General features: G+C 32.3%; 1 protein-coding gene across 1 annotated transcript in view; it reads left to right on the top strand.

Annotated features, from left to right (window-relative positions):
• The window catches only part of LOC127728700 (putative leucine-rich repeat-containing protein DDB_G0290503), a 99,008-nt gene that overhangs the window by 28,619 nt on the left and 53,258 nt on the right, over nucleotides 1–17,131 (top strand). The gene's annotated exons all lie outside the window — the stretch shown is intronic.

Here is a 17,131-nt window from a genome sequence, read left to right as displayed (position 1 = left end):
CGTTTAGAAAGCTTGATCTAATCTTCGTTTTCGTCCGCGTGGATACAACATACCCCATGACCAGCTTTTTGAAAGATTTCGTTCTGTTGTTATTTACTTTAACATGATTTATATGAAAAACATCTGAGATCTCGTGATAGAATGCTCGATGCAATGCGAGAGGTAGTGGGTTAGGTCTACAGTAGATGTTAGACTAGACTTTAAAATTTGATTTTTTGTTTCTGCAATGTACTTTAATGATCAACAAATAAGACTTCTTTACTATTGTTCATTCAAATTTAGTGTATAGTATTTGCTATTTGAGGAGGATACTAATAATTTGTTCACTCAAAAAGAACATTGTATCCGTCTTTTTTAGTCATTCTCATGTATTACATAATCTAGAAATGATGTCAATGATGGGTTTTTTTATTTTTTTTTATAGAAAAGACAACAAGAAAAATGAACTCCATTCACACCGAATCGCTCACCTGATAAAAATTTAGTGACTATATGGTAACCGTTAGGTCTAACTTGATATAATAGAAGATTTTAAAGAAAAAGCCTTCTTTCAGTATTTTTTCCCATATATGTTATGTGATATTCATCCCAATTTACCTGCTCAATTATTTTTTTATATTCACATGTATTTGAGTACACAAAAGCAGTGAAATCTTTTTTCAACACCATTCAGGAGAATTTGGATACCGTTTCTTGGTACCCTGCTTATCTGGGTTGTCCTGCTAGAATTAATTTAAAAATACTGCTGAAAAGTGGTTTAAGGCGTATCATGAATATTGATTAATCAGTTGCAATCATTTGATTCCCCCAAAATACAGCGAAGACTTTCTAAATCCCATTCATGAAAAAATGAGCAAGTATTCCGCATACAATACTAGCGTAATATATTCTCCCAATATAATTAGCCCGATTGTCATTGTTTTACATTTGCCATGCTTCATTTCGTTTATTTAGATTAATTGTTAACATTTTTACATAACTCCAAGGAAAATTCAAAACGGAAAGTCCTTTATCAAATGGCAAAATCAAAAGCTCAAACACATCAAACGAAAGGAAAACAACTGTCATATTCCAAATTACAGAACATACGTGACGTATTAATCAAATATTATCTTGCACAGCCAAACGAATGCCTCATGAGCTAGTTTCTAACTGCAGGACTAAACAGATTCAGATGACCATACATGTTTTTCCTTAACTTAGCTCTGAGTAGCCTTTGGATGTGACATGGAGAACCTCCAAGATAAACCCAAGTACGTTACACAACTCTTGCAGTTTTCAGATATTCGGTCGCCGATCGTGGAACAGAAGATATTAGCCTTATACGGGGGAACCTAATTCATCTGTGTTTTGTCGAGTTCAAGTTTCTGGTTTCCTGTGTGGAGGGTTGTGAACCTTTTGATTTAAAAAAACTATTTTTTTATTTATCTTCTTGCTATGATTTTGTCTGTCTTCCTTTGTCTTAATGTTTTTACTGCTACCCTCCTTTGGTATAAAAGTCTTTAAAATCCATTTAATACTTTAAAGGGTTCTAGAAGGGACCAAACATTTTCAAGAGAACAATATGCGCAATATATTTAATACCAGAAATTTAGAATGACTGTTTTTAGGTGCAATTTGCATCATTTCACACACATACAAGTGCTAAAAAATTACACGACTTTCTTTCTGTAAAAGAGGAAGAAAAGTAATTGCCATTGTTGTTGAGAAAAAGAAACAGCATCTTAGACATACATGCATGCCGTCATAAAAAAAAAGAGAGTACAACTGTGGCTTTTTAGAATATTACTAGTATTTAAAGCGACTATGAAACTACATAAAACAAATATCATTGATCGAGTAAGACATTAATGCGAAGACAGTTAAGAGTAATCGATTCCGACTGGGCTAAAAATGAAAAGATGGAAACCTTAAACATAGCTATTCTGGATTGCACTGTCACCGGTAAAAGATTCTTATTATCCAGTAAATCGTCTAACCCTCAGTTTTGTAGACAGATGTGTTCAATTCAGTAGGAGACCGAAGAATAATTTTACATGAACTACTATTAATCTCGACACGTGAGCAGCTATCATCACTTTGCTGTCTGTTCGAGTTGCACATTGCATTCCTAAATGCAACATTTTGACGGCCACTAACTGGTGCCGATAGTATGGTATCGAGGGATTTATAAACGAGCAGTAATGGTCATTCTGATTGTAGAAGTTAAATCTGCGTCCCGTTTTAAAAGTTCTAATGCTCTCTACTTGCAAAAACCGTAGAAATGTTTATGGACAGGTTCGTTTACAAAATGTCGCAACAAAACTTTTCTGACCCTACTTCATACGAACTTCTTTTTCAATGGCAGTCTGATCTTCCATTTCAATCACTTTTAGAATTTTTACTTTTGTGATTGTATCAATTGATTATTCAGTAACTTGTTTTCGTCCTGAATATGCAAAAGCTAATTGACAATGGACGATAACCAAACAAAATTCAAAAAGCATCTAGTTTTAACAATGATGACTATTCTCTTTAAGAGACTCCGTCATTTGAACGATAGTTTGACTTTAGAATCCTACCTCTTTTGTATTAGTCCTTTTGGTGACTGAATAAAATTTAAAATTTTGGTTTGCTATCCTTATTATTGTATTTTATAAAGTTAATTGTGTATTTTAAAATTGGTTAGTTCTTTTTTCTTAAACGTCTAATTATTTACGAAGCCGATGTCCTTTAGATAAAATGTTTACAATATTTGTCAGCCTTCTGTTGCACGATCTTGCCTTCGGTTTTTTACTTATTTTTAACAATCTGTTAGTCGTGCGTACCGACACAGACAAATTTGAAGGGTGTAATTTTTGTAACTTAATATATAGAAAAACACTCTACATCTTATAACAAAATTAGGGAATGTAAACACGACGTTAACTTTTAGAGGCCAGAGAACAAAGCTCTTCTAACATCTTGTCAGAATGTATTTATTTATTGCAAAATGGCACAAAATCTATGAAATAAAAATCAATCAATGTCGCAATAAAATGACAACGCCAATATTTGTTCGTTCGATTAATTGTGTTTATAATTTAACTGTTCATTTTTAGAAATCATCATGTTATTATACTACTCAAACACTTAGAAACAGTGTAAACGAGTGACTGTTTGGTACTGTGTATTATTATGGTGATATTTTACCCATATAAGATGATAGTCCTATCAATTGACTATGACTGGTTAACATTGCAACTGTTACGAAATAATTAAAAAGCAAGATTTCTAATACACTTTTTTCCTGCAATAAGCTAACTATTGTTCAGATAACAGGTATACAAATAAATTTAGTTTTATTTCCGGGGGTGGGGGCATTTCTACTTTTGCGAATACAGTCTCCTGTTATCTTGATTCTATGTTGGGCGAACAGTAATGTTGAAATGACTGATTACATCAAATCTCATTTCTGTGCCATCTTCACGGTTCGCTTTAAAGCCATGTCGATTTCTATATGAAAATCAAAGACAATGGTTAAGAATAAAAAAGAGTCTATCTTTTAAAAAAAATCGAGTTTTATCCAAGATATTCCATGGATAAAAAGTTTGGCTAAAGGTTGAAATGTCACCATTTATCAAAACAAAAAATACTCATAAATGGCAGTTTTGAGATATCTTTAAGATTAAGGTTTAGAAAATAAGATATCATATTGTCATAAGGTCCAAGTACACACATGACTGTGTATTATGGAAAAGATTCAAAGATTTTTTTCTGATGACTTCCAGTGGGAAAGTGAACCTATTCCGTAATCCTATTATACCTTTTCCGTCCAAAATACAAATTCATGAAGGCTTGACAATATTATTGCACTATGGGATTGTATAAGTTAAATTCATCTAAGAAACGTGGGTTAACATTAATACACATTCAAAATGTGTTCTCTTATTTTAACAAAAATATGATTTGCTCTCCTAGCACCTTTTGAAATCTTTTCCTAAGAAAATTCGTTACTTAAAGATTAAGCGATGAAGCAATATTTACTAATTCAAGTTTAATCCTACAAAAAGTATGTTGCTAGGCAACTTACTTAATGTTTTCTGGTTTTCCTATTTGAAAGAAGACGTTAACTCAGATTCAGTTGACAAATAAAGTCATTAAATTGTAAGTAAAACTTCAATCAACAAATAAACAGAATAATATATCATTTCCGTTTGCTAAAAATAACGCAAGAAAACATAATTATCAAGCGTCCGGAAACTTATCTTATTTGTATATTCATTTGCAAAGAAAGGATTCTTTTGCATGAGCGATTACATATTTCAATAAAGCAAATACAATTTCCGAATGAGAAACTAACCGATGCTGTAAATGACAGAGGGTTATCCGAGAATACTCTTCAAATCGTTACCAGACCGATATTACCATGCTTCATTACTCGACCCGAGTCGACCAACGGTCACATCTATTCAAAATTCCCTCAGAAATGTCCCTTTAAAACTAGGCAGCTAATTAATACTAGATTGATAGCAGGAAACATAACGTACCATACGTTGATTGCAACATTAATTACAGCTTCTGTGTTCAACATCATTTGATTGGCTGAACTTTGCTTGGCGACTCTGCGCGCCTGGTCGATAAAACCAGAGAGAAACATCGTCCCACTAATTTATTTTGTTTAGTACACAATTGCTTTGGGGAAAATGTGACACTATTATGAATAGTAACACAAACAAATTATGTAGAAATTAGATTTTCTCGTGTAACATTATTCCAATATTTATTAAAAAAAATAACTGACGTTTTATTCATGTAACTACTAATTGATTAACTTCTCTCTTAGTGTAATAACAATTTTATTTCTATAAATAAAATCTAGAAAATGTTATTAATTGTTCAATTTATACAGAGTTAATATGAAAATCTTTTAGAAATTCTTATTCAATAAAATAATTATGCCATTCAATAAGACCATATGGCTTTCAGCCAAAGGCTGGTTTATCTGGGACAAATATAGTCAAATGCATGAAGGCAATTGAAAACAACATAATTTATATTTATTAACTGCAGACTTGAGCGAAAACATACTTATGTTGAGAACGAACAAAACACCTGGCCTATAGATAATCAACTAATCAACTCAATGCATTTGGCGATTGTTTGTTGTGAGTTAAACGATGGATTGTTTGACTTCAAACCTTACAGCATGCATTCTCACGCTATTATGTATTGTTATAAAGAAAATAATCAAATTAATTAAACATTTACAAAAGTATCTTCTCAAATATTTTTGCACTAGAATGATAAGAAAGCTTAGACTATTCAAACATTAAGCACACTTACTTTAACTCAGGATACTTCGTTCATAATCATCTATATTGTAATTTGAAAGAGACATTTTCATTGATAACATATACAATATGCTCTTCAAAAAGATTATTGTCATCTCAATTATTAATAAAAATCTTGATTGATACTTGTGCAATTAGATTGACACTGATTTCACTTACGACATAAGAGATAAACGTGTTGAAATCAGTCCAAAACGCTACAAGATTATTCTTCATTGTATCCATTTCAATCGAATAACTTTGTACAGGAATACATGCAAACATTAGACTTGCATTAAGAGTTATTCGTATGAGAAGAGGCGTGGAGGGTAGAATACTTGAAACACTTATAGTTTCTACAAATTATATACATAGTCTCAATAATTTACCAGTGCAAGGGGTTGCACATGGAGTATAGCTTATACCTTGACTTCACAGGTGTTGCAACTATTTTTGTAGAACTTGCACTAATAATACTACATGCAATTGCTTCAAGTGAAATTTTTTTTTAAAATTTACTTGACAGTTTTCAGTATAGATTAGAAGAACAGCTATGTCATGCACTTGTGGTCCTTTATATATAATGTTTCATGTAAATTCACCTCATATTTGGCGAAATGGTCGTAGTAAGCTTATTCGAAACAATACTCCATAACCAATTGTACAATTGATTTGAATTCTGGGATCAAACACCAGCGAATCACATTTTTAACGACATGGGACTATTACTTAAGTTTTGAATGTTTTATTTTGTGATTTTATTGGGGCGTACAAGCGCTGACTGTGCGCGCGCAATGTTCCTATAACACTACCAAAACATTCACTTCAAATAACTACTTTTTTAAATGCTTAAACCTGAAAATTATGAAGAAAAAACGCGTTTTCATTGGGTTTTTTTCAGTATCCCCACGCATTGTTGTAGTGCTGTCAAGGAGAGCTCGTGCATGCAGTCATGGATGTTCCGAGTTATTGGGACATAAAGCACCCTTTAAAACATCTCGTGATTGTTTGATGCCAACCGGAATGATGAAATTCCTATCAAACATATATGTAATGTTATAATAAACAAAACACTAGACATATGCTCAAAACAACCGAGGATTCGCGACTGACAAACATCTGTAAGTAAAAAGACTTTTTGACTGATGAATAAACCACTTTTTTCGTCGTTTCAAAGATTTCATATTCTATCTAACTCAAGTTCATCAAAGCTTCAAACCACCTCTCGTATTTTAATATTTAACGAATTTGGCTTGAAATTGAAAAGCAAAATGCAGCGTTTTCGACAAAACTATTTGCATTGTTCATGGTTTGTCTTTTATTCTGATATTAAAATTTGTTCTCTTAACAGATCTATTATAAGTTAAAATGATAACATGACAAGCAAATTAACAACAGCTTCTGCTTTCAATGACTGTACATACATGTATGGTGATGGGAAAATATGAGTTAGAAATATTTTGGAAGAATGACATTCGGATTTCTTTGTTATAATGTAAGTACATATTAAAATTATTACTTATTGTTGCAAAAATAGCAAAAACCCATGGGAAAATGTCAAAATGATACACGGAATAAAAACTGAAGAGGACTGACGCAGAAAGGAAATATAAAAATAATGCACAAAAGAAATGCAGTTTATATAATTATACGAGTAGAAACCAAAAATACTGCCTTCATTTATAATAACAAATCATACAGGACCCATGTATGACAAACATCACTAGAAGAATCAAAATAGTGTCAGTTTGTCAATGGAAATAATTATGACTTTTAAGAAACTGCAAATATTTAAGAATAAAAAAAGACTAAAGCTCAGATTTCAACATTTAAATATGGTCAAATTTAAACAATTATTTACATTTTATTATTAAATTGTTTCCCGTTTTTATATTTGGCATTGGAACTGTTCAAATAATTTCAGTAATATGATGCATGTCAGAGTTTATATTAAAAATAATGTAATAATTTTCAACAAAACTTTTCATTTACAAGGCGTTTATTGACCACGCCCATATACTGGGTGACAAAAAACTGTATAATGACAGAACGGAATTTTTGAATACATTGATAAAAGTAATAATTAAGGGACGATTTTCTTGCTTTAGATACAAGGGTAGATTTGTTAGTGAATAACACCTTTCTTATTTCAAAATATTAACAGTTACAAATTACAAGTGACTTTTGTAAACTTGTCGAAAAAAAGAAATGTTATAATGGAAAACACGTACAACCGATGTTGGTCAATGGAACATTGCGTGTATACGTTAGAGACTTTAATTTGTCAGAGTACATTTCAAGGCTTTTATGAACAAAATAAACATGCCTTTAACATCCCAAAAATGTTTAAGAAATTAAAAAAACACTGAAGCTGACATACATGTAAAACAAAATGTATAACGAAATTGAAGATTGAACAAGAATAACTGAATAACTGAAAAGGAATAATAATGAAAGACAAAAGTGTTTGACTTGAAGGTCTTTAAACAACACAAAAGTCTTGTATCATTGACGAAGAGTTTAGATACATAGCTGCAGATTTATTTGCTAATATATTACAAAGCACTATTTGATATGACTTAACAAGATCTTGTTTGTGAAAGTAAAATATGCATTACTGCCGAAACATTCTGTTTAATCGGTATAATATTGATTGCAGTATAACACTTATGTTTAAATAGGTCTCGGTAAATATTTTTTGAATTGACCAGTTACAGGAGGGCTGGTTACCACACGTAAGAGTTTGGTTACAAACTTTATATATCTAATTCACTTTCTTATAGAGCGACAAGTAAAAGCTAAGTAAAAAACATTTTTTTTTTCATTATTATCATTATATGTAATAATTGTAGTTTTGGTTTATAAAAACAATAAAACACAAACTTTTAAGGCTTAATACATTTAATATGAGCTGACAACTAAAACTAAATATTCAAGTCACCGAAATATTACTGCATACATAAAAACAAATATGTGAACATACAAAATAGTACTTTAAAACTAAAAATTGTGAAAAAAATGATGACTGCAAGTTCAAAATTTAGCCTCACACTAAATCTGTAATGCTTAAACCAGTGGCGTAAACAATTGTTTTAACAAAAAAAAATCATCTCAGTATCTAATCCATTAACAAACAAACTGGTGGCAGGTGGCATCTCTGTTTTGGTGCCGTAATGAAAAAACGAAAACACTTGCTGGTGAATAAATGTAAATCATAGGGAAAAGCACTATTGTAAGTTTTAAAAACCGTTTTAAAAAATCATAATTCACATATTCTAAAATCTATTTAACAATATAAAACTACTAAAAGTAGAAGAATAATGGAAAATCCATTTTTTGTACTTTGTGACAAGCTTTTTGAACAATATATATTTTACTTTGTGACAGCCTTTTTGATCAATATTATTTAAAGAAGTTGAAGTATCACTTTTCATGTGGAAGACACACACCTACAGAATACATAATCGGTGGTTATTAGTGTACATTGCTGCTTTATTTTTGTCAACTAATCCGTAAGTTTCATTTACATAATAGATTTTGGAGTACTTAGCCCTTTATATCATTCACTAACTAGTAAGTGTATAACAAATAAAAAGCACGAAGTCTGAAACAGATGTGCTTAAAAAAGGAGACGGGTGTCCTTTGACAAACATATTGAGGCGCCTTTTAAGCTTACGACGAATATTTAAATCAAACAGAGAAAATGACATGTAACGTCTATAGTTACACTGTAAACTGCAACATATTGCTAAGTATGTCCGAACAATAAAAATCGCTTGTCTGTTTCTTCAAGATATTACTGTAACAATCATATAAGAATGAAATATATCCATCATAAGTAGGAAAGAAAGCAATACTGAAACATTTTTAGGCCTATCAATAGTTCACGGGTTTTGGACGTAACAATATGGCGATCGATCCTAATATATGGTTGGAAAAGTAGAAATGTTCTTGATTGGAAGAGAAAGAATCATAATTGGTAGATGTACAGAAAAAAAAATCTCAGGAGGTACTAGGAAATAACTATTATATCATGAAAACAGTTTACAAAAAGCCATAACTAACTGTACGCAAACAAACTGTACTTTAAGAAAATTGGAATTAGTAACAAGAAAGTACCACTCAAGTCGACGCTGTGGCTATATGGTGGATGTTTATCGTGTTCTCCTAAATAATTATCAGGTAGAACGGTGCACTATTAAATTAGCCCCCCCCCCCCCCCACCCCCCCACCCCAAAATAAAAAAGTTAAAATATAAGATTTGGATTACGGTTACTTGTTGTTTGCTATACGTCGATCTAGTAGCAGAAAATATTCCTATAAATTCAGAACGAGTACAAATTAGCAACATCAACACCTTATCTCTTAAACACTGGTTGTAGTCCCATAAATTCTAACAGATTTTTAAGTACGTAATTTTATTTGTACCTAATGCTTAATTTCGTATTTTCTTATTTGTTCTCTAGTGGAAGTCCCAAAGAACTGTTCCTTCTCCTCTAACCTCAGTACAGATTCTGCATAGTGAACTTCTGATATGTGAAAATTCTAAAGTGTCCATCTTTTTCTATAGTCAACTCCATAAGATTATGTCAATTAAAATAAATGAAATAGAATGTAAGCAATTATATTATGCAAAAACAATTTTGTATAGTTAGATATAAACTATGCAATGAAATAGGAGTTGCGATAATGCTATCTGCAGAAAGACGTATGAAGGGACAGACTTACTTCCACATCACTATAAAGTATACCAATGCTATTTCTAGTGGAGTTTTAAAACGTGACTCTGGCTAAAAGTTCACAGACAGTATCACAACAGTTTAAAAAGAAGACATCAACAGGTCGCCTTAATTTTCTTAAGTACTGAGACTAAATACAAAAGTTTTGTTTACGCACAAATCACGTGATTACTTAGTGAAAAAGAGATTATTATTGTCTTGTGTACATCAATATTTCCGTTCTGGTTTGTAATATCAGGACTAAATGATCCCAATAATTAGAAGTGGAGAAGGCGTGCAGTTTTCATAATGATTGAAAAAAGAAACGTCATGTACGATTGAAAAATGCATGTAACATTGAACCACAAATTGGTTAACTGTCGAATGTCTTGGGAAAATAATTAAAGAGTTATAATGACGTGGAAGATAAAATGCTTCTCTAGATTTAAAGATATAATTAAACTAAAATGTACTCTTAAAATGCATAAATCTTATTAAATTAAATTTATTAAATTCTAGAGTATCAGCTACAAAATAATTTAAAATGTTACAAGTAATTTATGAACGGAAACATGTTATTATTTGATTCCAAAGACAGATAACACAAATTAGCGACCAATTTAAAATCCATTCTTATACACTCTAACTTGTTAATTCAACTCACTTTATTCTTTAAAGGTTATTCAAGTGTTAGATCAGTAGAATATGATAACTTTGAATGTACATTGAAAAAATATATTTTGTAGCTACTTCTCATATCAAATGTTTAAATTCCTTTACTTATAATTTGTTTAGTACGTAATAGATTATTTATGTCCTTAATTACTATATTAAATACGAACATGTAATTATCTATCTATGTGGAAGGAATGAAAGTACCTTATGTAGACGTCCTTTAGTCACAATGTACAGGATCAAAAATACATTGTACAAAAACACATACAACTATAATGCTTTTCCGACAGTGACGTCTTTGACACTAAACCCTTGGGAGATGCACTGATTGATACTTATGAACAAGGCAACAGACAAGGCTTTGCACTATAGTTTTTAGTAATCCATACACCCTTAGGTCGGCACATTGTGTCTTTGTCGATTTGTTCGTTGTTTTTGTTGTCATTTGTTCCGATCTATTAGTAATTAGTCTAGCTCATTTTCAGCTGATATTTACAGTTTGTTCTCTTGTTATTGCTCTGTCCCAGGTAAAATGGATAACGGGGGAGGGGGAGGGCGTCCACAAACATACTCAACTCCGCAACATTCTGAATATGCATATCCCGATCAAGGAGTCGTTGATCTATTTACTATGAATGTTGACGTCTGTAAAATGTTGCCCAGTAGCTTCGATTTGACTGACTTATAACGTTATGCATTCAAATACCTTTTCCATTGATCCAACAGAAAACTTACAAGGTTTACGTGTTTTTAATAAACATGTTTGTTTGATGCTAGAATATAAGTTTTTAGTTTGACAATATGACAGCTTGAAATCCTTGTAAAAAGTCAGGGTATACTATAGTACGAAAGCCTGAAATCTTTGTAAAAAGTCAGGGTATACCACAGTATGACAGCCTGAAATCCTTGTTAAAAGTCAGAGTATACAACAATACGACAGCCTGAATCCTTGTAAAAAGTCAGGGTATCCCACAGTATGACAGCCTGAAATCCTTGTAAAAAGTCAGGGAAAACCACAGTACGACAGCCTGAAATCCTTGTAAAAAGTCAGGGTATACCACAGTATGACAGTCTGAACCTTGTAAAAAGTCAGGGTATACAACAATACGACAGCTTGAAATCCTTGTAAAAAGTCAGGGTATACCACAGTATGACAGCCTGAAATCCTTGTAAAAAGTCAGGGTATACAACAATACGACAGCGTGAACCTTGTAAAAAGTCAGGGTATACAACACTACGACAGCCTGAAATCCTTGTAAAAAGTCAGACTATACCACATTACGACAGCCTGAAATCCTTGTAAAAAGTCAGGGTATACCACAGTACGACAGCCTGAAATCCTTGTAAAAAGTCAGGGTATACCACAGTATGACAGCCTGAAATCCTTGTAAAAAGTCAGGGTATACCACAGTACGACAGCTTAAAACCATTGTAAAAAGTCAGGCTATACCACAGTATGACAGCCTGAAATCCTTGTAAAAAGTCAGGGTATACAACAATACGACAGCCTGAAATCCTTGTAAAAAGTCAGGCTATACCACAGTACGACAGCGTGAACCTTGTAAAAAGTCAAGGTATACAACAGTACGACAGCCTGAACCTTGTAAAAAGTCAGGGTATACAACAGTACGACAGCGTAAACCTTGTAAAAAGTCAGGGTATACCACAGTACGACAGCCGGAAATCCTATTAAAAAGTCAGGGTATAGACAACCTGAAATCAATGTAAAAAGTCAGGGTATACAACAATACGACAGCTTGAAATCCTTGTAAAAAGTCAGGGTATACCACAGTATGACAGCCTAAAATCTTTGTAAAATGTCAGGGTATACCACAGTACGACAGCCTGAAATCCTTGTAAAAAGTCAGGGTATACCACATTATGACAGCCTGAACCTTGTAAAAAGTCAGGGTATAACACAGTACGACAGCTTGAAATCCTTGTAAAAAGTCAGGGTATACAACAGTACGACAGCCTGAAATCCTTGTAAAAAGTCAGTGTATACCACAGTACGACAACCTGAAATCCTTGTAAAAAGTCAGGGTATACAACAATACGACAGCCTGAAATCCTTGTAAAAAGTCAGGCTTTACCACAGTACGACAGCGTGAACCTTGTAAAAAGTCAGGGTATACAACAGTACGACAGCCTGAACCTTGTAAAAAGTCAGGGTATACAACAGTACGACAGCGAGAACCTTGTAAAAAGTCAGGGTATACAACAGTACGACAGCCTGAAATCCTTGTAAAAAGTCAGGGTATACCACAGTATGACAGCCTGAAATCCTTGTTAAAAGTCGGGGTATACCATAGTACGACAGTTTGAAATCCTTGTAAAAAGTCAGGGTATACAACAATACGACAGCTTGAAATCCTTGTAAAAAGTCAGGGTATACCACAGTATGACAGCCTGAAATCCTTGTAAAAAGTCAGGGTATACCACATTATGACAGCCTGAACCTTGTCAAAAGTCAGGGTATACCACAGTATGACAGCCTGAAATCCTTGTAAAAAGTCAGGGTTTACAACAGTCCGACAGCCTGAAATCCTTGTTGGTTTACTAATTATTGACTCCCAATCTACATATATGTTTCGTCTGAAACGTGTGCGCCACAGATATGGCAAATTTCAGCTGTACATAATGCCTCTGTTAAAAACTTCCATATCTTCTTTAACTTTTAAAACCTGTACTAACTTATTCAATTGTTTATCATAACGATAGTGGTTCGTACAAGTGCATAAATCTATCTGCATAAATATTGTCACTATACTATAGCGGAGCGGATTTGGTCCACCTCGGACACTTAACGTTCCCGCCATATGAATGTAAGAATGCTTTAAAAGATTAAATTTAATTCATCTTATAATCAACAATAGTTATACATCATCTTTATAAACCATAAAAACGGATCCTAAAGTCTTGACTATATACATGTACACAAGTGTCCTCTTTTATTTTAATAAAAGCTTAGAGATATGCATATGGACTTTCGCCATTCAGAATTAACAAAATCCTGCTGTCAAATGTGGAAGTCTGTCAACAACTACACACAGAAAGGTGCTTAGGACACACGTTTCTGTAATACACTTATTCATTACAGAACATCCGTTCGTAAGAGGGCAATATTGAATGAATATAGTTCACACAAGGGCCATTTTCAAACAGTCTTCTAGTCTTTACCTAAATTCATAGTAAAAGATAGCTTCGTGTGTTTACTTTGAGTTTCTAACACATCATTGCGCGTTTATGAATATATACTAGAAATCAAATTATAGATTCCCAAAAGATAGCTTAAACTGCAATTTTGGTAGATTTGACAATCTTTGAGTAATTGTCGTAAAACTCAATAGGAGAAGCATTATTTAGAGCTTTGTCATGTCTTACAGATACAAGCTTATTCTTGTTGGTTAATGTTGTCCTTTGATGCAAATTTTACGAAAACTTGACAATTTTCGACTGTTTTTCAACAACCATGTATGTGTAGCACTGAATAACATTTTAATTTTATTGATATGTTTTAAATCGTGTTAAACTTTGTGTTTTATTTATACTTTTCAATATTCTAACGTAGGGTTTAACGTAGGGTTTACAATTTTGTAAGTACAATTTAATATTGAGTATTTTTTATGGTGTTTAGTCAAATTCAGTCGTTTGTTTCATGGAGCATTTTGTTTTCAGAAAATAAGAATATCTCTAATTAAACCAAGGGTTACGTTTTTGCTGATTTTCCAACCGTATCTTCAATAACTCGAGTATTTGGCTATACATGTGCAAGACAGAATAACAAAAAATAGAAAAAAAGACTTGATTCTATATTTAAATTTAAAAAGCACACGAACAAGTGTTGCAAATACGTCACTTCACGGAATTTGATGTCGTTTTGTAGTTTCAGATAAGCTCTAGATAAGACAGATACGTTATAGAATTACGTTTGTAATTTTTTTTTATTGTGCAAGACAATAATAAATTTGGTAACGTAGTCAAATCAAGTGTGGAAATACGCTAACGTTTATTTCAGTTTTAATCTAAAATCATTATTGTGAACAGATATATCATGTTATGGAGGGGTATTTGCGAAAAATACCAGTCAAGGGACGGTGAAATTTCCCAAGCCGCTAGGCGAGGGAAATTTGGTCCCAAGACTGGTATTTTTCGCAAATATCCCTCCATAACATGATATATCTGTTTAATTACACCGAATAGATTTTGATTGAAACTGTCTGTACATGTGAAGGGAAATCGTAGTACCGCGGGAATTATACATGTACTTATACGCGTTAGTGCTGTCTTTTTGTAACGTCATGGTATCTATATGTGTAAACGTCATTGTTATACCATCATTATATCGTTCATTTGTATAGACATTTTCCCCCCTCTTTATATGTATATTTCTGACAGTTTTCGGTTTAACTCAATCAATAGTGCTTAACCATGTTGTCGGGATAAAGTGAGAAAGGTTCCGAATAATTTTGGCGGGAACTGGCTCGCGAGGGTAAAAAAGGAATATCCAAAATGGCAAATACCACGGCAGAGAGGGGAATTTGAGGCAATTTCACCGGCAGTGGTGAAAAACAGGCAAATTCGTTTGAAATGAGGAAAAAATGTTAGAATATGCGAAAAATACAATGGCTAACAACCAATCAAAATCCGGCATTCTTATATAAGGTGTAATTATACTTATAAACATCCATGAATGGCTTTCAAATTTTTGGGTTTGATTGTTCCTCCTGATGGTCAATTAAAAAAATGTATTTCTTCTTTTTATTATAGCACGATGCCAGTACCGCTGCTGATTGACTGCTAGTTCCAGAAGGTGTCGTCTGCTGTTGTCAGTGTTACGGTACTGACAACCTATCTGTAATTCTCCATTTCTAAATAAAGAAATCATTTAGAAACTAAGGCTCCAACTCCTCTGACCTCAGTATTCACGTATTCACGTACTCTATACATCCTTTGCTTTCATTTTTGTTTTTTGGTTTTAGCGTACCTGAAAAATGTAAATCCAGAACGCATCAAATTTATAAAGTGTTGTTTCCCATTTGCAGTGAAAATATATTCATGTATGGATCTTGGTTGAGAATATTGTATAAATAAAAATCACATGCTTTAACAACGAAATAGAATGATATCAAAAAGCGAAATTTGTTGGTTAACGTCAACTTTGTGAGTTTGAATTACATGTAAATGCTTTTCATATCTATTGCTGAGGGAAATAAAGATAAATAAAAAGAAACTACTAATTTTAGTTTATTTACATGTTTTCAAGAACTATTTTCTGCAGATCATCGCGTTCAATTGCTGTTAAATGTTAAACAGAATATAATGGTAATTTGTTATGAAGCAGTAGGGTCTCCTTTTGTTACTGTTTCTTTATATTCTGGTATTCTTTTAAACACCGGGGACATTGTATTAGCATAAAATGACCATTTAAAGATGTTAGTCGTGTAAATAAACTTTCATCTATTCTAAAATGTATTTGATATAGATCGTAACAATCAGATGGATCGAGGTAGCCTTGTGATCTTTACTTAATATTTAAAATTTATCTCTTCATTTAAATACATTACAAATTAATCAAAACATTATTTTCATACCCCATCATAGTTTCTTAATAAGGCTTAACGATGGCTGAAAAGAAATTACAGATACGCATCTGAACCGTAAATCTTTTTTCTTGAACACGTCTTTCTCAAATCGTCTATATTACTATATCTCCTATATCTTAAACATATATTTCAATTTCTTTTGAATATCAAAATTGATTACTATGTTCTGAAATCGTGAACCATTTACCTTAATTTCTTTAATAATAACCATATTTTGGATATTTCTTACGTTCAAAAGTAGCTGTCATATTTATACATGAGAAACTCTTTTTTTATTCCGTTTTTTACTGAACCTTATGTTTAATGGAGTAATATGATAGCACATATTTTGTGTATGAGATTTCTAGATATATCTAGGATTCTATAATTCTGAACTATTTTATGCAAATGATAAAACAATTGGACTTCAAAGGAGTGCTCATTTACTAGATGGAATGTCAACAGCGAACTCGGTCCGTAAAGAAATTGCAAATGTCAAATACTGCATCTTCTTTCTTGCAATCAACATTTGTCTCATTTTATAAGCAAAGTTCTGATGGAACAAATATTTTTCCTATGAAAGGGTGAACTCGGCTTTGATGGAAAAGAGAGATTTGATTAACTTATATAAAGCAATTATTATCCCTAAGAATATTCTATCTTACTTTCTTATTGATTTCTGACACATTTAAAAGGAAAAGACAAGATGGGATGAAATGATTTTTTTCACTATCTAATCGGATTTCACTTATCGAAATTCAAATTCCTTTTATGTAGTTGCAATATGAAGCTGTTTTATCCGTGAAAATCCACTTTTGAATGAAAACAATATTTTTGTAATAATTGACATTGGCATAACTTT

The sequence above is a fragment of the Mytilus californianus genome, unplaced genomic scaffold (assembly GCF_021869535.1).
Source record: "Mytilus californianus isolate M0D057914Y unplaced genomic scaffold, xbMytCali1.0.p SCAF_1, whole genome shotgun sequence".
NCBI classification, from domain to species: Eukaryota; Metazoa; Mollusca; class Bivalvia; order Mytilida; family Mytilidae; genus Mytilus; species Mytilus californianus.
The sequence above is the reverse complement of the archived record's forward strand: the minus strand, read 5'-3'. Positions and strand labels throughout refer to the sequence as shown.